Below are 26,547 nucleotides of genomic sequence, written 5' to 3'. Positions count from 1 at the left end.
GTGTGAGAACGGGCTAATACTTTATCCCCAGAAGCCAGCCAGTGTCTGAGATATATTAGTTGCTCTACAAATATCTATGAATCGAATGAGTGTATTAGTTTTCTGTTGTTGCTTTAACAAATTACCACAAATTTGATAATTTAAAACAACACAAATTTACTCTGATGGTCTTGGAAGTTAGACATTTAAAATAAGGTATGGGTTGGGCTATGTTACTTATGAAGATTGATTTCAGGAGATAATTTCTTTGTTTGCCTTTTCTAACTTCTAGAGGCTACCTACCATCCTTGGCTCATGGCTTCTTCCTTCAACTTATTGCATCACTCCACTTCATGGATCCATTACCATGTCTCCCTTTTCTTACTTTGATTCTCCTTCCTCTTTAGTAGAAGGATTCTTGTGATTACATTGACCCATCCAGATAATCTGCCATCACTGTCATTGCTACAACCAACAAGATGCAAGTATTTGGAAAATATCCAGATCCTGAACTGTGCTGTACCTGTTACAACATACACATGCAAAATAAGGCTACATATTTAGCTTTTCAGTTCCTGCAGCAGAAGGATTCATACCAGATATATGTTGAAATAGATATTTCATTAAATCTATAGATTAATTTGTGAGAAATTATATTTTAGGTCTTCAAATCCATGAACAGATTTTGCAGGTTTCAGGGTAGTGGTCTTACACACATTCCATTAGATTTATGCTGAAACATTAGATTTGTAAAAGCTATTCTAAGTGATATCCCTTTAAAATTTCATATTCTATGTTTGATTGCTATTGCTGGTACATAGAATGAAAAATGACTTTGTATATTGACCTTCTGGAATTGCTTAACTAACTGAGCCGTCCATATTGTTTTTGATTTTTCTGTATATTCAATCAAGTTATCTATAAATAGGGATGGTTTTTATTTCTGTCTTCAGTGGCTATAACATCCAGTGTAATACTAAATATAAGTGATGTGAATGCACATCTTTTTCTCACTCTTCATTTCAAGACAAAGTTTCAATAATTCATTGCTAAGCATGATTTTACTCATGTGCATGTTTTTCTATTTTCAGAAATGCGTTACATTAAAGACATTCCTTCTATTCTAATTTTCCAAAGGTTTTTTTTTTTTTTTTTTTTTTTGTAAATCATGATTGGATATTGAATTTGGTCAAATATATCTACTGATGTATATTTTTTCTCATTTATTGTGACATTTTAGTGTATTTTTAAATGTTTTACCATATCTGCATTTCTAGAATAAACCCAATGTGATCATGATGTTTTATACTTTTTATGAATCACTGCATTTGATTTGCTAATATTTTGCTCTTGTTTAGGATTTTTGTATCTATGCACATGAGAAAGTTGGACTATATTTTTTCACTCCAGTGATTTTAGTATCATTTCTTTTCCATGTGCTTTCTATCTACCTGGAATATCCCTTTCCTCCCTTTCCTCCAGGAGACTCACTATTTCCTATTGCTTTCCTAACACCCCAGGAATCCATCTTCTATAGGCCTCACCACTTCTATTCAAGATATGAGGGGAGGGGAAGGAAAACCCAGTGTGTGTGATTTAGAAGGTGCTCATTTGCTCTTTCTTGAATTAAATGGGGCTGTGCTTACCTCCTTAGGAATATAATCAGATAATGATTTGGAAGTCTTACTCTTTTCTTTTGAATCTTTCTCAATTCACTGTCATTTCAACTCCTTAATGATGGGAAAAAAAAAAAAAAAACATTTAGAGAACTGAAATATCATCTATACTTGCAAATAGCCAGAGATGGCCAGAATGCCCCAGATTCTATCTCAAGAGTGATCTGTGGACAAAACAACCTCCTTGTAAACCAGAATGCCATATTTTATATATGACAGAAACCAAAGTCCCTTTGGCTTTCCTTCAGGAGAGTTCATCACAGCCCATTTATCATTTCTAGATGCCATATAAAGTGATCCTGACAAACAATAGAAAATGTTTGTAGTCTAATAAAACTGAAGAAAGTAATTTTAACTTTTAGGTTTAATAAATACCAGCCATGTGGAAATTCTCCAAACAGTGCTTTGACTTGCCTGGAAAATGTTATTACTATAAAATGCTTGGAGATGCTAGATTTCTTTTTCTTTTAATCTCAAAAATCAGTCTTACAAAAATAAAAATTATTAGCAATTCCACCATTTGAAAGTAGTTATGTCATTTTCCACCTATACAATTACATTTCTATAACTTTGCTTCACTGATAAATTTATTTTAAAATGTAAATTAATGAATGATATCACTGATATCTCCAAAATCTGGGTCCTCATAATCCAGCTTTAGAATTTATCAACCACTTTCTTCTCTTCAATTTTCTGATTTAAAATATTTAATATTTGGCTATAAGACTTAAAGACAGATTTCTTTTTTTCTTGCTCTGAATTAACTTTATTATAAATTATATATTGTTGAGTGTCATTTATGATTTTATTATCTGTCTTTCTAAATTATTATTATTATTATACTTTAAGTTTTATGGTACATGTGCATAACGTGCAGGTTTGTTACATATGTATACTTGTGCCATGTTGGTGTACTGCACCCATCAACTCATCAGCACCCATCAACTCGTCCTTTACATCTGGTATAACTACCAATGCAATCCCTTCCCCCTCCGGTGTGTGATGTTCCCCTTCCCGAGTCCAAGTGATCTCACTGTTCAGTTCCCACCTATGAGTGAGAACGTGTGGTGTTTGGTTTTCTGTTCTTGCGATAGTTTGCTGAGAATGATGGTTTCCAGCTGCACCCATGTCCCTACAAAGGATGCAAACTCATCCTTTTTTATGGCTGCATAGTATTCCATGGTGTATATGTGCCACATTTTCTTAATCCAGTCTGTCACTGATGGATATTTGGGTTGATTCCAAGTCTTTGCTATTGTGAATAGTGCCGCAATGGACATACGTGTGCATGTGTTTAAAGACGGATTTCTATTTGTATGTTATTTGCATGTGAGAAACAGATAATTTTATTAAAAGCAATAGTTTTTACATTATAAATTTCTTTTTAAATCTTTTTTGTTTTTAAATTTTTCTATCTTTATTGAAATATAATTAACAGATAAAAATTGTATATATTTACAATTTATAATTGTATATGTTTTGATATACATATAAATTAAGAAATGATTACCATAATGAAGCCACTTAACATGTCCATCACCATTTTTGTGTGATAAGACCATTAAATGATAAGACCATTTAAGGTGTACTCTCGCAGCACTATCTATAGCCACCATTCTGTAGGTTAAGTCTCCCAGACTTATTCATCCTGCAAAACTGCAACTTTATACTCTTTGACCAACATCTTCCCATTTCTCCCATTCCTCAGCCCCTGCCAACTACCATCCTATTATCTGCTTTTATGGGTTTGACTTTTTTAGATTCCTCATGTAAATGAAATCATGTAGTATTTGTCTTTCTGTGCCTGGCTTATTTAATTTAGCATGATGTCCTCTAAATACTTCCATGTGGTTATAAAAGACAGGATTTCCTCAATTTTTTAAGGCTAAATAATATTCCACTGAATTTATATGTGCCACATTTTCTTTATCCATTCATTTGCTGATGGAAACTTAGGTTGATTTCATATCTTGGATATTGTGAATAATGCTACAAGGAACATAGGAGTGATGATATTTACACATGCTGATTTCATTTCCTTTCAATATACAACAAGTAGTGTAATTGCTGGAGGATGTAGCAGTTCTAGATTTAATTTTTTGAGGAACCTCAATACTGTTCCATCATGGCTGTACCAATTTATATTCACAATAACAGTGTAAAAGGGCTTTTTCCTCTACACTGATGACACTTGCTACCTTTTGTCTTTTTGATAATAGTCTAATGCATATGAGTCAGTCTAATAGTGTATGAGTTAATATCTTATTGCGGTTTGGATTTGCATTTCCCTGATCATTAGCGATGTTGAAAAGTTTTTTCATATACCTGTTGGCCCTTTGTATGTCTTCTCTTGAGAAATGTCTTTTGACATCCCTTTGACCATTTCTTAATCAGATTATTTGTTGTTCGCTATTGAGTTTCTTATGTATTTTAGGTATTAACCCATTTTCGGATGTATTGTTTGCAAATATCTTTTCCCATTTCATAGGTTGCCTATTCAATCCATGATTGTTTCCTTTGCTGTGAAGAAGCTTCTTCATTTGATGCAACCCTATTTTTCTACTTTTACTTTTGTTGCCTGTGCTTTTGGGGTTATAGTAAAAAAAAAAAAAAAAAAAGAAAAAGAAAAAATCATTGCCCAGATTAGTGTAAAAAAAGTTTTTTCCCTAAGTGTGTTTCTAGTATTTTTACAGTTTCAGGTCTTATGTTTAAATCCTTAATCAATTTTGACTTGATTTTTGTGTACAGGGTAAGACAAAAATCAAGTTTTTTTCTTCTGCTGTATTAAGATGTCCAGTTTTCCCAGTAACACTTACTGAAGTGATTATCCTTTCCCCATTGTGTGTTCTTGGCACACTTTAATTGACCAAATATGTGTGGTTGTATTTCTGGGTTCTCTCTTTTGTTCATTTGATCTCTATATCTGTTTTTATGCCAGCATCATGCTATTTACTAGAACATTGTAGTATATTTTGAAATCATCTTATTGGATACATATTTGCATTTATTTGTATCTTGTTCCTAACATTCTAGATTATAGAATTCCAAGGACTCTTCCAAATAAATTCTATACTGATGAATATTACATATTATTTAACACAGAAAGGCAAGTCTTATCTAGAATTGTTTCATATTACAAATATGCATTCTGAAGTTAAAGAAAAAAAAAAAACTATGAGGGATAGAGAAGTAGCTTAGTTCATCAATGGCAGTTGGAGGAATTAAATAAAAGAAATACTTTGAATGTCCCTTTGTCCATTTAAATTCTTTTTCTTTTATTTATCCCCCAAAAGAGTAGTATTAACTGATTATGAATATATTATCTTACTTATATTATTTCCATCTGTAAAGTGCCCAAAAAATGAACTGAGCAAAAAGGTAGATGAGATCATGAGAAATAAAAATAAGAATCAAAGGATTTACCTAACAGAGTTTGCATCGTAAGTCATTACATTAACTATCTTAGCAATTTCAATGACACAACTGTCTTCAAGATGTAGTGAGAAAGTGAATGAATACCCCAAACAAAAAAAATTATAGAATTTTTGCAGAAAGTAAGTTTTTAGAAAACTTGTCAAGTACTTCATAGAACCCTAAAAAATTCAATGTACTACAAGTAGTTTGAATAGGTTCAGTGATTTTTGCCAATTATGCAACACATTTTTTTAATTATTAATTTTCTGTGTTTCAAGTAACTGAGTTAACCAAGATACTTGTCTATATAAAGCAGCAAGTTACTATAAAACTTAGATTTCAGTGTCCTCAAAGGATCAGAAACTATAATAAATTTGATCATCCATGTGGAGTAAGGCCTATGTCTATCAGGAAATCAATTAACCTAATCAGTTGAGTGAAATAATAGTGTTGTTTTCACTTGGGTATTTTTTCCCATTCAATGTGCTTCTATCAAGAGTCTTCTGAGTACAGATATACCAATACTCAACAAGAGGGAACACTGGAAATTATAAGATGTGAAATGAAATGAAATAGACTTATAGACCCTAAGATCATTTTATCCATATGGTAGGAATTTAATAAGCAATTAATTGATTTAATGAATCCATATAATATAAGAATACATTTTATATTTTGTTAATTTGAAATAGGTTAAATTAAACCTCAAGGAACAATATTTCTTTGGCTGAATTAAAAATTCTAATTAACATTAAGCCATCAAGTTTGTAATATATCAGAACACACAAAAAATGAAAACATGATTACCCCTGGATTAGAATTCATGAAGTTGCCATTTTTGTCATTTCCAAGTATGTGAAAGATACTTATTTTCTAACATGGAAAGACTATTTGTAATATTTAACATCAAGGCAAAGTTAATTCAGTTAGAATGAAAGTATTTGAAATTTTTACAATGTTGCCATGTTATTAGGTGGATTACACAAAAATAAAGGCACATATATAAAATGAAGATTCTGGACATCAAACGAAGGCAAATTATTTTTCCCATCACTGGAGGAAATGAGAAATAAAGAATCAAATGTTGGAAAAGGAAGTGATTTATAACATTTAGGATGATGAAAATAATAAAAGTTCAAAATAACTTTTAAAAACATTATGAAGTAATGGCTGAGTGTGGTGGTTAATGCCTATAACCACCACAGCACTTTGGGAGGCCAAGATGGGAGGATCATTTGAGGTCAGGAGTTTAAGACTAGCCTGACCAACATGGTGAAACCTGGTCTTTACTAAAAATACAAAAATTAGCTGGGTGTGGGGGCGTGCCCCTGTAATCCCAACCACTCAGGAGGCTGAGGCAGGAGAATTGCTTGAACCCAGCAGGCAGAGGTTGCAGTCAGCTGAGATTGCACCATTGCACTCCAGCCTGGGTGACAGAGCTGGACCCAGTCTCAAAACAAACAAACAATATGATATATTAATATAGCAAAATAACATGCTGGCAGTTTGCCAAACATGATGTTCTCCTTCACACTTGATCCCCTCTATGCATGTTGCTTCCTTGGCCTAGTTCCCTTTCCTCTTTTCTGCTGATACATAGCTTTTCATGTTAGGGGGCTCAGTTTACTTTGCCAGTTTTGCGATGCTTTTTCCAACTGTTCAAGGCACAATTATTGTCAGTTCTGCTATAATGCTTGTTTTGAAAACGTAAAGTTGTTCTAAAGGAATCGATATAAAGAAAAAAAATTAAGGTTGCTTATGCATGATTTCCTCCATGAGAAACATGAGGGGAATGCAAAAAACTGCACCAGCTGTGTCCAAGCTACGTGGGGATACACAAAATGTACCCTAATCCACACATACCACAAACATGCACCAGCTCTCTCCACTCACTGGGTGTTTTATAAGACACACCTATCTGCACCTAATACAACCTTTCCTCTGATTTCAGCTCACCGTCCTCCTACTTCCTAATAATTTGCAAGCTGCAACTCTTTTAATATCCACTTCCAAAAGCAAACCAGATTTTATGGTAAAAATACCCACATTATTATATTATTTACGTGTTTCTTAACTATTCACACACACAAAAACATTACCATTTTCATTACGTTCTTATTTTTAAAAATATGGCAGTCACAAAATTTTTGAATGTTCAACTCCAGCCCGTTTTACCATTATCCCTGTGTTTTTTTAATTGTCTAATTCTACATGGTGTGATAATTTTTCAGGAACACGTATGTCATATTTATAACAGAACTGACTATAGTACCATTAGTAACTTCTGTCATTCAGTAGTACTTAGCATATTGAGTTGCATTTATTTGTACACTTACCTATTTTCTCCACTAGAATGTGCAACTGTCCTGAATTGGGAGAGAATCAGATACTAGAAAAGAACTGAATAGTGCTGAGGAGGATGGTGGGGGTTGGGTAAAGAGCAGGAAGGGAACCAGGATGAAAACTAGTGCAGTAGCCTCACCTGGTGGCATAGAGTTGATGGGTTACAATGGGTAGAGAAAAAAGTAGATTGTATCTTCTCTCTGAGCTACAATCAGTCAATCAATTGATCACTCAAACCCACTGATTTCACCTCACAGCTGCTCTTTTCTTTCTTTCCTTCTCCCCTGTTATGGACTCAATGTTTGTGTCTCAATACATTCACATGTCAAAACTCTAGCCTCCAATGTGACTGTATTTGGAAATGGGGCCTTTGGGAGGTAATGAGAGATAGAAGAGGTCATGAGGGTAGAATCCTGATAAAAGGATTAGTGCCCTCATAAGGAAAGACACCAGAGAGCTTGCTCTCTCTTTGCCCCAATAAAGAAGTCACGTGAGCACACAGCAAGATGGCAACTGCCTACCAGCCAAGAGTAGGCCTCAGGTAAAACCTGCTTTGACAGCCCCTTGATGATTGACTTCTCTACCTCCTAAACTGTGCAAAAAATAAATTGCTGTTGCTTAGACTTTCCAATCTATTACAATTTGACAGGGCAGCTTGAACTAATACATCCTCAGAAATATAAACTGTACCCTGACATGTATGTAAGGTATGTATACCTTACATGTATGACATTTCAAAGTCCTGATTGACTTTTCTCACCTATAGGAAAAAGTTTGAGTACCTTAAAATGTCATGCCAATTCTTACATGATTTTAACTCTGAATACCTTTCCAGTCTCAGGTCTTGTCAGTTCTGACCTTTCAAATACTAATTTCTTTGTAGTTCCTTGAACACAGATAGTGTTTTCTCATCAATGCTTTTGTCCACACAACTTCTTTGCTTAGGATGTCATTTCTCTTCATCTTCAAATGCAAATCTTATAATTTCTTTAATATGGAGCTCAATCATAAACTTTTCCAGAAAGCTTTACCTCAGGCTAGTCTGTGCTTTCATAATTTCCATTGAGTCTCCTTATCATTGCCTTGGGCATGTCTCTTTATATTTGATTATATGCTCCTTGAAGGCAGTGATCATCTTCCTTATCCTAATTCATACTCAATAAATATTTATCAAATAAATATAAATGGCCAGCACATTAACTTGGCACAAGTATCACATATTCAGTAAATGACAATTACTATTATTATTATTATTTTATAATATTGAAGGCTTTTTTGTGAGGTGGTTATTAACAACTCTATAAAAGGTTTGGATTCCAATGAAAAGATGTGTTTTCATTTGAAAGGCTTCAGGGCTCCATTGTGTCATGTTAGCAGTGAGTAGTGCTGAATTTTGCGTAATAGCTAATGATCTTATTTATGTCTTCCAAGCAATTCTCAGTAGCAATTTTTAACCATACTCTGGTCAAAAACATACCAGCTTCAGCCAGGCATGGTGGCTCACACCTGTAATCCCAGCACTTTGGGAGGCTGAAGTGGGCAGATCACCTGAGGTCAGGAGTTTGAGATCAGCCTGGGTAATCCAGTGAAACCCCGTCTCTACTAAATATACAAAACTAGCCGGGTGTGGTGGCACATGCCCATAATCCCAGCTACTCAGGAGGCTGTGGCAGGAAAATCGCTTGAACCCGGGAGGCGGAGGTTGCAGTGAGTCGGGATCATGCCACTGCACACCAGCCTGGGAGACAGAGTGAGACTCAGTCTCAAAAACAAAAACAAACAAACAACAAAACAACAAAACCCAGCTTCTACACAAAAAGCTTCTAATCTCACCCCCAGTGCTGTTTGGATGTAGTTGTGCTAACCATGCAAATCTGTTATCTTTCAACATCCATTGAACAAGTATGAATCTTAAAGATGTGAGTCTGACCCTCTAGATCAGGTAAACTAAATTCAATCTTTCTATCCAATTTCCCCGGCTTCATCAGTGCCGAATCCAAAGTATCAGGTCTGTTAGTGGCCATCAGCACTTAGTATTGCCTTGATGATCAAAGCCATCCAACTGATGAATTCATTCCCACATTTTTTCTCTGTACTTCATTGTCACCTCCAGCACCATCATCAAACTGAGCTCTTCCAATAGCATCAGTTTCATCAAAGAAGATAAGGCAGGCATTTCTTGTTCTGGCCATTGGGAAGAGCTTATGAACCATTCCAGCCCCTTTGCAGGTGTATTTCTGTAAAAGTTCATATCCAATAACTCGATGAAGTAAGCATAAGTCCCATTTAGCAACCACCTGAGCACAGAGTGTCTTGCCTGTACCTTGTGGACCAAAGAGCACACTCTTGGGAGGCTCCATGTCAAGGTTAACAAGTCTCTCTGGATGAAGTAGTGGGGTTTCAACTACTTACAATTTCTCAATCTGTTCCCTACAGCCACCAACATCGCTGTATATGACATCAGGTTTTTACTCCACTGGCATCATGGCAATTGTTGGGTCAATCTTAGAAAGCATGGGAATATGAATTTAATTCACATCATTTCCCTGCTTCAATGTCAGTAGATCACTGAGGTCCACCACAAACTTAGCAATCTGCTACACACTGACAATGTATTTTGAGTTCTCAGAATCAGCATTTACTATCTTTCTACACCTTGCAACCTGTAAACTTGTTCACCCTGGAGCATTTGCTTACTTGCAGCCAAATCCCAGAGTGCTGGTGGTGGCCAGGCTAGTGTCAGACTCTTTAATACTACTTAGATAATTTTCTTAAGGAGTTGTTGACTGTCATTCTCAACCTGCTTAATCTCCCTAGAATAAGTGCTCTGACCATGATTTTTCAGCAAGGCAGTATCCTCTTCATTCAGAGCTCAAAAGTGTTTGTCATCCTTCTCATCCTTTTTGGTTTTCTACTGATCAGCACTGAGGTAATCCAGCATTTTAAGAGATGCCAGTGATTCAGCTCCTTAGTGATTACACTGCCTTACTATTATTTCTTTTATGCACTGTTGCTAGTGAACTTTTAGCTTTCTGCAGGAAATGTGAAAGTAATAAAAAGACTCAAGAAAACTCCGTGTTGAAATAGGTTTGTACAATTTTTCTGACCTTTTGCAGCCTCCTTATAAATTCTTTATCATATGCTTGTTTGTATTTAAAAATGCTACACTTGGCTGGGTGCAGTGGCTCATGCCTGTAATCCTAGTACTTTGGGAGGCCAAGGCGGGTGGATCATTTTAGGTCAGGAGTTTGAAACCAGCGTGGCCAACATGGTGAAACCCTGTCTCTACTAAAAATAAAAAATTATCTGGGTGTGGTGGTGCATGCCTGTAATCTCAGTTACTCAGAGGCTGAGGCAGGAGAATCACTTGAACCCAGGGTGTGGAGGTTGCAGTGAGCTGAGATCTCACCACTGCACTCCAGCTTGGGTGACAAAGTGAGACCCCATCTCAAAAACAAAAACAAAACAAAAGAAAACAACAAAACTACACCTGCAGGACAGAGGAGGTCATTTGTATAGGAAGTAATTAATAAAACTGACAATTTAACTATAGTAATCAAGAGTTGTCCATTCCCATATAGACAATGTTAAATGTGTGAATAGCAAAGTGCTTTTGTATAACTTATGATATCAGTGGAATTTGAAATTTAGAACTAATGATTTTTTTTTTCAGTTGGTTGGTAATTTAAGATAGAGAAAAGTAATATCGCTTGAATTACACATCCAGAAAAATCTATAGCTCTAGCACTCCAGAGAAGTTCAACCTCCTATAAATGAAGAAATAGAAAGTGGTTTTATTTTCCACTTGTGCTGTACATAAGTTTATTTCTTGAAAAATGCTATCTGAGGTGAGTAAAGGGAAAGTAGCCTAGGCTAATAATTTAGACTAGAAGTATATGAATTGAAGGTACATTGAAAATGTCATAAAAAAGTCATTTCATGTGGGAGTTCGGTTAGCCATCACTTTAAGAAGTTTTCTTTAAAAACAGCTTTACCTGAGAAAGCAGCTGATGTAATTGCATCTTTTATTTTTATTGCACAAAATATCAATAAATACTGCTGGTTTTAAGCATTTTCTGTTCAGAAGCAATCTTTATTCTTTTCTATTTCCATTTTTATCACCAGTTTAAATTGTTAGATAGAATGTTATAGGTACACTTTTCTGATTCAAAAAATCTCTAAAAAACACATTTTGTTGAGATAATTAAGAAATAGGCAAATTATTTATTCTTGATATTATAACATATCATTTCTTAGTAGGTAATCTATGCCTATTCCCACTTATACTTTCTTTTATTTCCTTTTAAGGTTATAAGTAGTACAATGACCAGGTTTAACTGTTTATATAATCTTCAATCTATACTTAGTGCTATATGAAAATAACTGGACCATGTTATTCAAAATACATTTTACAAACATAATAATTTTAACTTTTTATTAGTCTATTTAATAAAAGACAAATCAATATCAAATTTTATTTTATCTGGGACATTGACAACTAGAGAAAAACAAGTTTAGCTTTGAAGGCTTAATACATATAGCTCTGCCTTGATAAAATCTTTTTGCTTCTTCATTCCTTTAATTCTTCATTTCTTCCTTTAAAGTATGAGACTGCATTATGGGCAGGGTGACTCACGCCTGTAATCCCAGCACTTTGGGAGGCCCAAGAGGGTGGATCATGAGGTCAGGAGTTCGAGACTAGCCTGGCCAACATGGTGAAACCCCATCGGTACTAAAAATACAAAAATTAGCCAGGGGTGGTGGCATGCACCTATAGTCCCAGCTACTTGAGAGGCTGAGCAGAAGAATTGCTTGAACCCAGGAGACAGAGGTTGCAGTGAGCTGAAATCAGGCCACTACACTCCAGCCTGGGTGACAAAGTGAGACTCCGTCTCAAAAAAAAAAAAAAAAAAAAATCTTATGTAATCAAGCCCAAGCAATAAAAAATATTTTGAAAGGATTATAACTTTTGCCTTCATTTCTATGTTTCCCCATAACTCTGAACACAGAAGGGCCTTAAAAATCATTTAGTTGAGGCTTAATGATGACATAACCAGCTATAATACAGCTTCTTGAAATCCAGAAGGCTGTTTTAGGATTGGGTGGAGACCTTAAATGGTCATTTGCTATTAAGCATGATCACACTAAAATTCTAGAGACAGATTCAGTTATCTCATGGACTCATTGTGAACTCAGTTTATTCACATAACAAAATGCTAACTGGGACATGGGATTTGGGAGCACACTGGGAATGTTAGGACATGGTTTTGATTGCAACATTCTCATAAACTATCTGTAGGAAAAAAGGGGTTATGCCTACAACCAAGCTTTGTATATTTGCATACAAGCCACACACTAAGACCTATTTCTGCTGTATGGACATCTGCAAAATCTCAGGGACCACATGGAGAAGGGAATAAGCTGCATTTCTAATATAGTCATAGTATAAGCAACCCAGATTTGCTATCCCTATCTCTACATTAGTGATTCCTGGTTTTTGCAATTGCAATTACTTGGATCAGAAAAAATCCAAAGGGAAAATATTCTTTCAAGTAAGGACATTTATAAAATATTATTGCTTATCACTATCATTTAATTTATTTATTTATTTTTCCCCCTTTTTCCAGCCTTATTGAGGTATACTTGACAAATAACAGTTGGATATATTCAAGATACACAATGTAATGCTTTGATATACACATGCATTGTGAAATGATTGCCACATTAATTAACACATCAATTGCCTCACAGTTCTCTTTTTAGTTAGATTCACCAACTCATGTGCTCTTTTTGTTTGTGACCAATAATATTTTTCCTCCTTTTTATTTGTACAAATCTATGGAGTACATGTGCAATTTTGTCACATGCATAGATTGTATAGGGGTAAAGTCAGGGCTTTTAGAGTACCCATCACCTGAATAATACACATGGTGGAGAAGACGGTCTAACATCTATGAACTGTGGTGAAAAGACAAGGAGAATATCTACAGAAAAGGGGGAACTCAAAAAGACAAACTTTTTTATGTGACCAAACACATAAAACAGTGAGGAATTCCACAGAGAAACAAAGTCGGCCTTTCAGAGAAAAAGAGATGTTTGAATTTGATAATATTTGTATGAGCATGAAAATCATCAAATATTGGTTACTAAGTCAAAAATCAGAAATTTTGACTTCTAAGTCAGAAATCTAAAATTTCATTTTGTAATTCAGTTTTGAAAATATTCCTCAAGCATAAGCTAATTTTTATCTTTTTGAAGTAAATTTTAAACTAATATTTGGGGAATTAGGTATATTCCATTCAGTTCTCCTATCTCCTATTTAAGGAGCCATTTGTAAGGCTCTATTAAGTCAAATTTCTTAAAAACATCAGTAGAAAAGTAATAGAATTGGTGGACTGGTTATACTTTAATACATATTTTTGAAAAAAGGGATTCTTCAAATCTCAAAAACCACCTAAGTCATCCAAAGTTACACTGTAATTTAAGAAATTAAAACATTTAATAAGCATATTTTAAAAGTTTAGAGAAAAATTCAAGTTTATATTCAACTTAAATAGTTATTTGCTAAGCCTTCAGAATAAAATGTATTTCTCAAACAGCATGGAATTGGAAATACGATAAATCTTATTTGTTATGGGTTTTATGGTTTAAAAACCTTCAATTTAACAAGTTACAAACACAATTACATTTTTAAGAATTCAGAGCTACTTAACAGTAGATGCAGTACATTTTATGTCTTTTTTTTTTTTTTTTTTTTTTTTTTACATCTGCACTATTGGCATATATCTTCTTATAATCAAATTTTAAATAAACATAGAATAAATCCAAGAAACAACTTTAACTCAAACTATGCTTACTTTGTATACAATTTGCTTTCAAAAATTTAAGAAGAAATGTATCTTCTTCTAAATGTTCTGTAATCTTGGATTCCATGTGTAATAACCTAGTAAGCCAGCATTGACTACACTAAGAGCTTAACAGAGGAAAGTTTGTGTATCAAATTTTATTGAGTATTCTCCATACGCTAAAAATATGCTAAGAATAAAAGACAAATGGTCCTGTCCACCTGGATTATACAGCCTTGATGAGATAACGATAAAAAGAATTACCTTTGAAGTACTTTTAAAGTACTGTGTAATGCCTTTGGAAGAAGTAGGAAGAGCCAGAAAGAACTACAAAAGAATGCTGCGTTTAGAGTAATGTTGAAAGATGGGGCAGTCACAGCCAATATCATACTAAATGGGCAAAATCTGGACGCATTCCCCTTGAAAACTAGCACCAGACAAGGATGCCCTCTCTCACCACTTTTATTCAATATAGTATTGGAAGTTCCGGCCAGGGCAATCAGGCAAGAGAAGGAAATAAAAGCATTCAAATAAATAGAGAGGAAGTCAAACTATCCCTGTTTGCAGATGACATGATCCTATATATAGAAAACCCAATTGTCTCAGCCCAAAAGCTTCTTAAGCTAATAAGCAACTTCAGCAAAGCCTCAGGATACAAAATCAATGTGAAAAAATTACTAGCATTCTTATACACCAACAACAGTCAAGCCAAGAGCCAAATAAGAAACGAACGCCCATTCACAATTGTCACAAAAAGGATAAAATACTTAGGAATACAGTTAATTAGGAAGGTAAAAGATCTCTACAAAGTGAACTACAAACCACTGCTCAAAGAAATCAGAGATCACACAAATTTAAAAAATTTTAAAAATTCCATATTCATGGATAAGAAGTATCAATTTCATGAAAATAGCCATATTGCCCAAAGCAATTTGTAGATTCAATGTAATTCACATTAAACTACCATTGCCATTCTTCACAGAATTAGAAAAAATTATTTTAAAATTCTTATGAAACTAAAAGGGAATCCAAACTGTTAAGGCAATCCTAAACAAAAGAAACAAAACTGGAGGCATCACACTACACAACTTCAAAATATACTACAGGGCTAGACTAACCAAAGCAGCATGGTACTGGTGTAAAAACAGACACACAGACCAATGGAACAGAATAGAAAACCCAGAAATAAGACTGTACACCTACAATTATCTGATCTTTGACAAACCCAACAAAAGCAAGCAATGGGGAAAATATTCCCTATTCAATAAATTGTGTTGGGATAATAGGCTAGCTATATGCAGAAGATTGAAACTGGACCCCTTCCTTATAACATATACAAAAATCAACTCAAGGTGGATTTTAAATGTAAAATGTAAAACTGAAACCTATAAAAATCCTAGAAGACAACCTAGGCAATACCATTTAAGATATAGGTATAAGCAAAAATTTCTTGACAAACACACCAAAAGCAATTGCAACAAAAGCAAAAATTGAAAAAATGAGATTTAATTAAACTGAAGAGCTTCAGCATAGCAAAAGAAACTATCAACAGAGTAAACAGATAACCTAAAGAATGGGAGAAAAGTTTTGCGGTTTACCCATCTGACAAAGGTCTAATATTCAGCATCTAAAGGAACTTAAACACATTTACAATGAAATGAACAACCCCATTAAAAAGTAGGAAAATATTTGAACAGACACTTTTCAAAAGAAGACATACATGTGGCCACCAAGCATATGACAAAAAGCTTAACATCACTGATCATGCAAATCAAAATCACAATGAGATACCATCTAACACCAGTCAGAATAACTATTATGGAAAAGTCAAAAAATAACAAATGCTGGCAAGGTTGTGGAGAAAAAGGAACACTTATACACTGCTGGTAAGAGTGTAAATTAATTCAGCCTTTGTGGAAGACAGTGTAGATTCTCCACAGATTTGACTAGTGCAATTACATGAACACATTTACAGAAACTGGAACTTTTTGGTTGATATGGTTTGGTTGTGTTCTCACCGAAATCTCCTCTTGAACTGTAGCTCCCACAATCCCCACATGTCATGGGAGGGACCTGGTGGGAGGTAACTGCATCATGGGGGCAGGTTTTCCTGTGTTGTTCTCATGATAGTGAAGAAGTCTCATGAGATCTGAAGGTTTTATAAAGGTCAGTTCCCCTGTACATGCTCTCTTGCCTGCCATGTAAGATGTGCCCTTGCTCCTCCTTTGCCTTCTGCCATGATTGTAAGACCTCCCCAGCCATGTGGAACTGTGAGTCCATTAAACCTCTTTTTCTTTATAAGTTACCCACTCTTGGGTATTTCTTCATAGCAATATGAAAATGGACTAATACAGTAAATTGGTACTAAGTAGTGGAGTGCTGCTGTAAAGATACCCAAAAATGTGGAAGTGACTTTGGAACTGGGTAACAGGCAGAGGTTGGAACAGTTGGAGGACTCAGAAGAAGACAGGAAAATGTGGAAATGTTTGGAACTTCCTAAAAACTTGAAGGGCTCATAAGACAAGATGTGGGAAAGTTTGGAACTTCCTAGAGAATTGCTGAATGGCTGTGACCAAAATGCTGATGATGATATAGACAATAAAGTCCAGGCTGAGGTGGACTCTGATGGAGATGAGGAACTTGTAGAGAAATGGAGTAAAAGTGACTCCTGTTATGCTTTAGCAATGAGACTGGCAGCATTTGACCCTGCCCTAGAGATCTGTGAAACTTTGAACTTGAGAGAGATGATTTAGGGTATCTGGTGGAAGAAATGTCTAAACAGAAAAGCATTAGAGATGTGACTTGGGTGCTCTTTAAAGCATTCAGTTTTATTCTTTCACAAAGACATGGTTTGGAACTGGAACTTAAGTTTAAAAGGGAAGCAGAGCATAAAAGTTTGGAAAATTTACAGCCTGACAATGCCATAGAAAAGAAAAACCCATATTCTGAGGAGAAAATCAAGCTGGCTGCAGAAATTTGCCTAAGTAATGAGGAGTAAATGTTAATTGCCAAGACAACGGGGAAAATGTCTCCAGAGCATGTCAAAGACCTTCTCAGCAGCCCCTCCCATCACAGGCCCAGAGACCTAGAAGGAAAACATTGCTTCGTGGGCTGGGCTCAGGCCTCTACTGCTGTGTGTAGCCTAGGTACTTGGTGTACTGTGTCCTGGCTGCTCCAGCCTTGACTAAACTATGCCAAGGTACAGCTCAGGCCAGGGCCTCAGAGCGTGGGAGCCCCAAGCCTTGGCAGCTTTCATGTGGTGTTGAGCCTGTGAGTGCACAGAAGTAACGAATTGTAGTTTGGGAGCCTCTGCATAGATTTCAGAGGCTGTATGGAAATGCCTCGATTTTCAGGCAGAAGTTTGCTGCAGGGGTGGGGCCCTCATTGAGAACCTCTGACAAGGCAGTGTGGAAGGGTAATGTGGAGTTAGAGCTCCCCTACCGACACAGTCCCCACTGGGACACTGCTTAGTGGAGCTGCAAGAAGAGGGCCACCATCCTTCAGACCCCAGAATGGTAGATCCACCAACAGCTTGCACTGTGTATGTGGAAAAGACACACACACTCAATGCCTGCCCATTACAGCAGCCAGGAGGGAGGGCTGTATCCTGCAAAGCCACAGGGACAGAGCTAGCCAAGACTGTGGGAGCCCACCTCTTGCATCAGCATGACCTGGATGTGAGACATGGTGTCAAAGGAGATCATTTTGAAGCTTCAAGATTTGACTGCCCCGCTGGATTTCGGACTGGTATAGGGTCTATAGACCCTTTGTTTTGGCCAGTTTCTCACATTTGGACATGTATTTACCCAATGCAGGTATCTCCATTGTATATAGGAAGTAACTAACTTGCTTTTGATTTTACCGGCTCATAAACAGAAGGAACTAGCCTTATCTCAGATGAAATTTTGAAATGTGGGACTTTGAGTTAATGATGAAATGAGTTAAGACTGGGGGACTGTTAGGAAGGCATGATTGGATTTGAAATGTGAGGATGTGACATTTGATAGGGGCCAGGGGCAGAATGATATGATTTGGCTGTGTTCTCACCCAAATCTCATCTTGAATTATAGCTCCCATAATCCCCATGTGTCTTGAGAGGGACCCAGTGGGAGGTAATTGAATCATGGGGGTGGGCTTTCCTATGCTGTTCTCATGATAGTGATTAACCCTCATGAGATCTGGTGGTTTTATAAAGGGCAGTTCCCCTGCACACACACTCTTGCCTGCTGCCATGTAAAACATACCTTTGCTCCTCCTTCACCTTCCACCATGATTATGAGGCCTTCCCAGCTATGTAGAAATGTGACTCCATTAAACCTCTTTTACTTTATAAATTACCCAGCCTTGGAAATTTCTTTATAGCCATGTGAAGAATTACATAATACATTGGTATAAGACATTGTGACATTTTTTACATAATTTTTATAATCATTACCTTGTTTGAGGGAGATCAGATGTCTGACATTTCTCTTTCTCAAGGGACAGTCAACAAATTGCTAATTTGCATACAAGCATTGTGTTCAATATGAGTTGAATGTGCAGCAGAAAGAGTTGTTTAACTCCTCAAGTGGGAAAAGTATAAAAAAACAACAAAAGAGCTTTGAAGTCCTTCATGTGTAATTTTAGGGGAAAAATACTAAAAGTGATCCTAGGCAGAGTGTCCATGACCAGGATTCCATTATCAGTGGGAAATTAGTACAAGAGGTGGGCGGTTATTATTAGTGTTTTTTTGTTTTTGTTTTTGTTTTTTCCCAGCATGAAATAGTCAGAGAAGATGCCTTAAAATGAAGAAGAAGAAGAAGAAAAAAAAAAAAAAACCCTGCTTCAGAGGAACAAGCTCTCAAGAATTTTGATATCAAATAAGCAAGAATCAGCACCAATCCCCTTGGGGGTGTTTTGAGACTAAATTAAGAAAGATGAATATAAAGAGAGATTGAAAAGACTAGGAATCAGTGGAAATGAGCACTTCTAGTTTGCAAACTGCTCTATTTACAAAGAGGTGCATCAAATAGCAAAATACTTGGTGTTTGATTGAAAATAAATTAAGTTATGCTTACTTTAATAAGTAGATAATTTTAGAGAATTTTTCATTTACAAAGCCATGGTATGACTCTAGGGCAGGAGTTGGACATACCTTCTCCATTAGTAATGGAAGTACACCATTTACTTAGGTCTGGACTATAAAAAGTGAATGGCCATCTTATATGATAGGATGTTTTGAATCCTTGACATTTGCTGTGAACAGACTTGATCAAAAACATGCTCAGCTCCATAATCTTAAGCAAATTAATGCAGGAACAGAAAACCAAATATCACATGCTCTCACTTACAAATGGGAGTTAAACACTGAGCACACATGGACATAAAGATGGGAACAACAGACACTGTGGACTACTAGCGTGGGGAGGGTGGAAAAAGATTGCGGGCTGAAAAACTAACTATTGGGGACTATGCTCACAACCTGGATGCAATATACCCATGTAACAAACCTGCACAGGTACCCCCTCTATCTAAAATAAAAGTTGAAATTTTAAAAATGCTCAGAAGCACATGGGTTTTCCAAAATGGGAATGCCCAAATGGCCCTGCCCAAGCCCAGAGACTATTCATGATCAACTAGTGTCAACATTTAGTGAAAGGGATGAATACCGAATTACTTTGGTTTAACATACAGAGTCAAAGTGTACCCAGTGAGATGGACTGTGCAGTGGTGATCTGACAAAATCAACACTAGGCTGAAAGTTGTGGCTGTGAATCCTAGTTATCTATTACTATATTATATCATTTCAAAGGGTAGAACCACATTTTATTTTTCTATGTGTATCTTGAAAGACACATGAATATAATAGGCCTTGATAATCATTGAGTAAATGATTATGAATGAATGGATGGATGGATATGTTGTTGAACACTTAACTTCAATAGCTCTCCTGTAAATTATCTGACATGTACCAGTAAATTTTTCAGATTCTTGATTGTCTACTTTTTGATTTATGTTCTGTAATTTTTTAAAAAAATCCTTTAATATCCTTCTCTGTCTTATCAGGTTATTTCTGAGCTCTAACTACCCTACTTTGGTCTCACTCCATCATTGACCAAGCTCTAATAATAGTCATCATAAGCAAAATTATGTTGTCATCTTTAAATCCTTCCTCACATCCACTCACCAGAATGACTGTTCTATTTGCACAGTGTCTCAGTAATACATGCCTCCCTAATGCCAACTGTAATTACCCAAGTTTAGATAATAACTTTGTAAGTGACCTTGCTACCCCAATAAACTGACTCAAAGTGTCTTCTCAGCATAATGTTGGAACTCCCATCCATTCTATACTCTAACCACCTGGATCTACTACCTTTCCACTTTTAAATCACTGAGTCTTTGTCTTTATTACAGGTGTTCTGTTTTAAATAATGCTCCAAGTCCCCATCCCCTGTTACATACATACACACAAATCAAAGTGTCTTATTCCTTTAAGACCTTTACCAAAACTCACTCCATGACTATTTCTCTTTTTCACTCAGGCAGAATTTATTACTTTCTTGCTCTGGGCTCCAACAATAGCATTCATTACTCTATTGAAATAAGCTGAAGGACAATGTGAAATAAGGTTTTAATCCTGTTTGAATCCCTTATACTAGCATAGTGATTATTCAGTAAGCATTTCCTGATTATCATATACCTTGACAGATACAGAACGCCATGAAATGAAGTGGTAATTTATAAAACGATTGCCTGCCATTATCACACACCTCTTCATCATCAAAGGAGTTAAGTCATAGAGGAAACAGCCTATAAACAGATGCCTTAGAGGATTAAAAGTAGTAATGAAAAAGAATTTTAAAAGGCTATTGTCTCTATGGCATGAATTTCCTGCAGACCACCATGCACTCCTCCGCCTATGTGGAATGTCCATTTTCTTGCTCATTCTCAGAAAAGCACTGCCATCCTCCCTAGGTTATATAACGCCAGGCAAGTTTTCAGATTGATTCCCTAAACACCAACTCCCACTAAGTTACTTGTTAGGCTGTTTGGTTCTCAGTGTAGATCAGGAATGGTATAAGATATATTGGTTACATTCTATCATACCGGAAAAAAGGAAGTTATCAGTGATGACCGAGGTCAAGTCTAAAGTTCTCTGGAGCCAATCTGAAGTGGTTGTCATTGATCAAAGTTGGGGTTATTCAGGGAAAAAAATTGTAATGGACTGAAGAGATTAATTTTTAAAATCATGAGTTCACAATAACAGGAAAAACCCTTCCCCAGTCTACTTCAACTGATATTTAAGTACCAACTCATCATTTCGAAAACTGATAAAGAAGCAAGCCTTTATTTTGATTTTCTTATATTCACTGTACTGCAACATAACTAAATAGTCAATCAGAGAAGTTTCTCTTCACAGAAAGTTGTGGCAAATAAATTAAGAAGGAGTAAAATAAAATAACCACTTAAAGTCCTTGACAAAATACTGGATTTAGGGAATGAAAATAATGGTCCATAAAATCCAAAAGGACACTTTAAACAGGTAGCATGCGTCTCCTTATGGAAGTACTCAACATTACCTATGAAGTATTCTAGCCCATACTCGAACCTGAATGTGAACAAGTCTCTAGATTGAGCTAACAGTTTATAGGATATACAAGGGGCAAGGAGAAAAAAAAAGTAAACATAAATAGAAGGTCGAAATAAGCAAAAAATCCATAGGACAAATTACCTGTTTTCTTCTGCAAATGAATTAAATGTCAAAACAGAAAAGAGAAAAAGGAACTTCTTCCTTTCGTTTTAAAATCCCATGCCCAGCTTCCTCACTTTTACGTAACTTAAATTTACCCTCACAATGTTGCACTTATCATTCAGGAATGTAATCACAGATTACTTGTCTTTCCTAATGATATGGCAGAAACAATGTCTTGTTAATTTCGTATTAGCAACTACCACCAGAGTGCCCAGCACACAGTTCATAACAGGTGCTCAATGAATGTTTGCAGAATAAATAAATGAAAAAACTCCAAGCACCATCAACTTGTCCTTTATCTCAATGTTATAATTCATTTTCTTCTTACTACATCTGGGAGTATGAAGCAAGAGGACCTCAGTGGAAGAAAGGTGGCACAGAAAAGTTTTCATTTGACCTCAGATAAAGGTTTACAAAGTTTGCTCTTTATGAGTGTTTTCAGTATTTGTTACACAATAGTACCCCCTGGGAAAATTTTAAAAATACATATGGCTGGTCCCATAACCAGACATGTTGATGTATTTACTTTTGAATGGGACCCAGAAACAATATTGTTTTGTAACTCCTCAGTTGGCACAAACGCAGGGCCAGGATAAATTGCTCTGCATCATTTTCAGTGCCTTTCCATTCCACATGTCTCTCAAACTCTAACCTCCCATAAGTACAGAGTTCTTTTTTATACCTGCAGATTCTAGTGCAGAGCCTGGTTCATTGTTAAATATTTATCTTTGTGTGTGCCTGTATACATGTGTGTGCCTGTATACATGTGTGTGCACATGCGTGCTCCTTTTCATATGCATATTTTCACATGAATAAATATGAAGGCTTTTTTCCAATAGTGCATCTTCACTATGGACTCAGAAGTAAGAGACTCAGGTCATGAAGCCAATAACAAGCAAAACAGGCTAGTATTTCAGAGCAATGTAAAAATATGTTATGGTGGTTAGATACATACATTAAAGCTGACTCTTCATGCAAGAATAGAGCCAACCTTGGTTGGCAGAATCAAAGATCTGTTATCTTTGTTTTACTGACAAAACATATACAGATCTAAAAGTATATCAATACCTGAACCATTAGGGTGATTGTTAGTTCTCTGTGTGATAAGACCAATATATATCCAGAAAATAGTAAATAAAATAACAAGTGGTCTAGTATTGTCTTTTTTGTTGTTGTTGACAGATTTTTTAGTATGATCTTTTATTTGATGATATAAGAGAGACGAAAAATAGTTTAGATGCCTTAGTCAAGACTTGTGTTTGTGCTTGCTTCAGCAGCACATATACTAAAACTGAAATGATACAGAGATGATTAGTATGACCCCTGCACAAGGATTACATGAAAATTTGTGAAGTGTTCTGTATTTCTCCAGGAGTTGGATTTTGAAAAACAATAATAAAATAGACTTCTAGTTAGCTAATAAAGAAAAGAGAAGATTCAAATATACACAATCAAATGATAAAGGGATATCACCACTGATGCCACAGAAATACAAACAACCATTAGAGAATACTATAAACACCTCTATGCACATAAACTAGAAAATCTAGAAGAAATGGATAAATTCTTGGACACATACACCCTCCCAAGACTGAAGCAGGAAGAAACTGAATCCCTGACTAGACCAATAATGAGTTCTGAAATTGAGGCAGTAATAAGAAGCTACAAACAAAAAAACAGCCCAAGACCAGACAAATACTACTAGAGGTACGAAGAAGAGCTGGTACCATTCCTACTGAAATTATTCCAAAAAATTGAAAAGGAGGGACTCCTCCCTAACTCATTCTGTGAGGCCAGAATCATCCTGATAAAAAAAAAAAAATACCTGGTAGAGATACAACAACAACAAAAAGAAAACTTCAGGCCAATATTCCTGATGATCAATGCAAAAATCCTCCACAAAATACTGACAAACCAAATCCAGCCACACATCAAAAACTTATCCACCATGATCAAAGAGACTTCATGCCCATGATGCAAGGTTGGTTCAACATACACAAATAAATAAATGTGATTCATCACATAAACAGGACTAAAGACAAAAACAACATGATTATCTCAATAGATGCCAAAAAAGCCTTCAATAAAATTCCACATCCCTTCATGTTAAAAACTCTCAGTAAACTAGGTATTGAAGGAACATACCTCAAAATCATAAGAGTCATATATGACAGACCCACAACCAATATCATACTGAACAGGTAAAAGCTGGACGCATTTCCCTTGAAAACTGGCATAAGACAAGTTTATGCCCTCTTTCACCACTTCTATTCAAGATAGTATTGGAAGTTCTGGCAATACTTCCAGAGAATTGCCAGGAGAATCAGGCAAAAGAAAGAAGTAAAGGCATTCCAGTAGAAGGAGAGGAAGTCAAACCATCCCTGTTTCTAGATGACACGATCCTATATCTAGAAAACTCCATCATCTCACTCTAAAAGCTTCTTAAGTTGATAAGCAACTTCAGCAAAGTCTCATATACAAAATCAATATTCAGAAATCACTAGCATTCAGATACACCAACAACAGTCAAGCCAAGAGCCTAATCAGGAATGAATTCCCATTCACAATTGTCACAAAAAGAATAAAATACCTAGGAATACAGCTAAGCAGGGAAGTGAAAGATCTCTACAAGTAGAACCACAAAACCACTGCTAAAAGACATCAGAGATCACACAAACAAATGGAAACACATTCCATGCTCATGGATAGGAAGAATCAATATCATGAAAATAGCCATACTGTCCAAGGGAATTTATAGATTCAATGCTATTCTCATTAAACTACTACTGACATTCTTCACAGAACTAGAAAAAAAAACTATTTTAAAATTCATATAGAACCAAAAAAGAACCTAAATAGTCAAGGCAATCCAAAGCAAAAAAATAAATAAATAAATAAAAGTGCTAGAGGTATTGCACACACGCTACCTGACTTCAAACTATGCTACGGTGCTAGAGTAACCAAAGCAGCATGGTGCTGGTACAAAGACACAAAGATCAATGGAACAAAATAGAGAACCCAGAAATAAGTCCACATACCTACAACCATCTGATCTTTGACAAACCTGACCAAAGCAAGCAATAGGAAAAGGATTCCCTATTTAATAAACGGTGCTGAGACAACTGGTTAGCCATATGTAGAAGATTGAAACTGGACCCCTTCCTTACACCATACACAAAAATCAATTCAGGATGGATGAAAGACCTAAATGTAACACCCCAAACAAAAAATCCTAGAAGAAAACCTAGGCAATAACATTCAGGACATAGGCACACCAAAGATTTCATGATGAAGATGCCAAAAGCAATTGCAACAAAAGCAAAAATTGAAAAATGGTAGCTAATTAAACTAAAGAGCTTCTGCACAGCAAAGGAAACTATCATCAGAGTGAATGGACAGCCTAGAGAATGGAAGAACATTTTTGCAGACTACCCATTGGACAAAGGTCTAATATCCAGTGTCTACAAGGAATGTAAACAATTTTACAATTAAAAAAACAACTCCATTAAAAAGTGGGCAAAGGACATGAACCGACACTTCTCAAAAGAACACATAAATGCAGCCAACAAACGTGACAAAAAGCTCAACATCACTGATCATTAGAGAAATGAAAATAAAGCCACAATGAAATACCATCACACAGTAGTCAGAATGGCTATTATCAAAAAGCGAAAAAACAATGGATGCTGGTGAGGTTGTGGAGAAAAAGGAACACTTTTGTTGGTGGGAGTGTAAATTAGTTCAGCCACGGTGGAAGACAGTGTGGTGATTCCTCAAAGACCTAGAGACAGAAATACCATTCCATCCAGCAATCTCATTACTGGTTATATAAATAAAGTAATATAAATCATTCTATTATAAAGATACATGTACACGTATGTTAATTGCAGCACTTTTCACGACAGCAAAGTCATGGAATCAACCCAAATGCCCACCAATGATAGATTGGATAAAGAAAATATAGTACATATATACCATGGAATACTATGCAGCAATAAAAAAGAACAAGATCATGTCCTCTGCAGGGACATGGATGGAGCTGGAAGCCATTATCCTTGGCAAACTAACGCAGGAACAGAAAACTAAACACCACATATTCTCACTTATTAGTGGGAGCTGTACAATGAGAACACATGGACACAGGGAGGAGAACAACCCACACTGGAGCCTGCTGGACGGTGAAAGGAGGGAGAACATCAGTAAGAATAGCTAGTGGATGCTGTGCTTAATCTGTAGGTGATGAAATGATCTGTGCAGCTAATCACCATGGCACACGTTTAACTAGGTAACAAACTTGCATATCCTGCACATGTATCCCTGAACTTAAAAGTTCAAAATCTTGAGATACCATCTCACACCAGTTAGAATGGCAATCATTAAAAAATCAGGAAACAACAGGTGTTGGAGAGGATGTGGAGAAATAGGAACACTTTTACACTGTTGGTGGGATTGTAAACTAGTTCAACCATTATGGAAAACAGTATGGCGATTCCTCAAGGATCTAGAACTAGATGTACCATATGACCCAGCCATCCCACTACTGGGTATATACCCA

At 35.9% G+C, this 26,547-nt stretch overlaps 1 protein-coding gene, 1 non-coding gene and 1 pseudogene across 21 annotated transcripts in view; 1 reads left to right on the top strand and 2 right to left on the bottom strand.

Moving 5' to 3' along the window:
• Positions 1–26,547, bottom strand: part of RALYL (RALY RNA binding protein like) — a 725,790-nt gene that overhangs the window by 221,328 nt on the left and 477,915 nt on the right. The gene's annotated exons all lie outside the window — the stretch shown is intronic.
• On the bottom strand, positions 9,290–9,898 carry LOC111553162 (annotated as a pseudogene).
• LOC111553199 lies at positions 23,254–23,360 on the top strand. The gene has a single exon (XR_002734847.1). It is a non-coding gene; the product is annotated as a U6 spliceosomal RNA (small nuclear RNA).

This window comes from Piliocolobus tephrosceles, chromosome 7, assembly GCF_002776525.5.
Source record: "Piliocolobus tephrosceles isolate RC106 chromosome 7, ASM277652v3, whole genome shotgun sequence".
NCBI classification, from domain to species: domain Eukaryota; kingdom Metazoa; phylum Chordata; class Mammalia; order Primates; family Cercopithecidae; genus Piliocolobus; species Piliocolobus tephrosceles.
The sequence above is the reverse complement of the archived record's forward strand: the minus strand, read 5'-3'. Positions and strand labels throughout refer to the sequence as shown.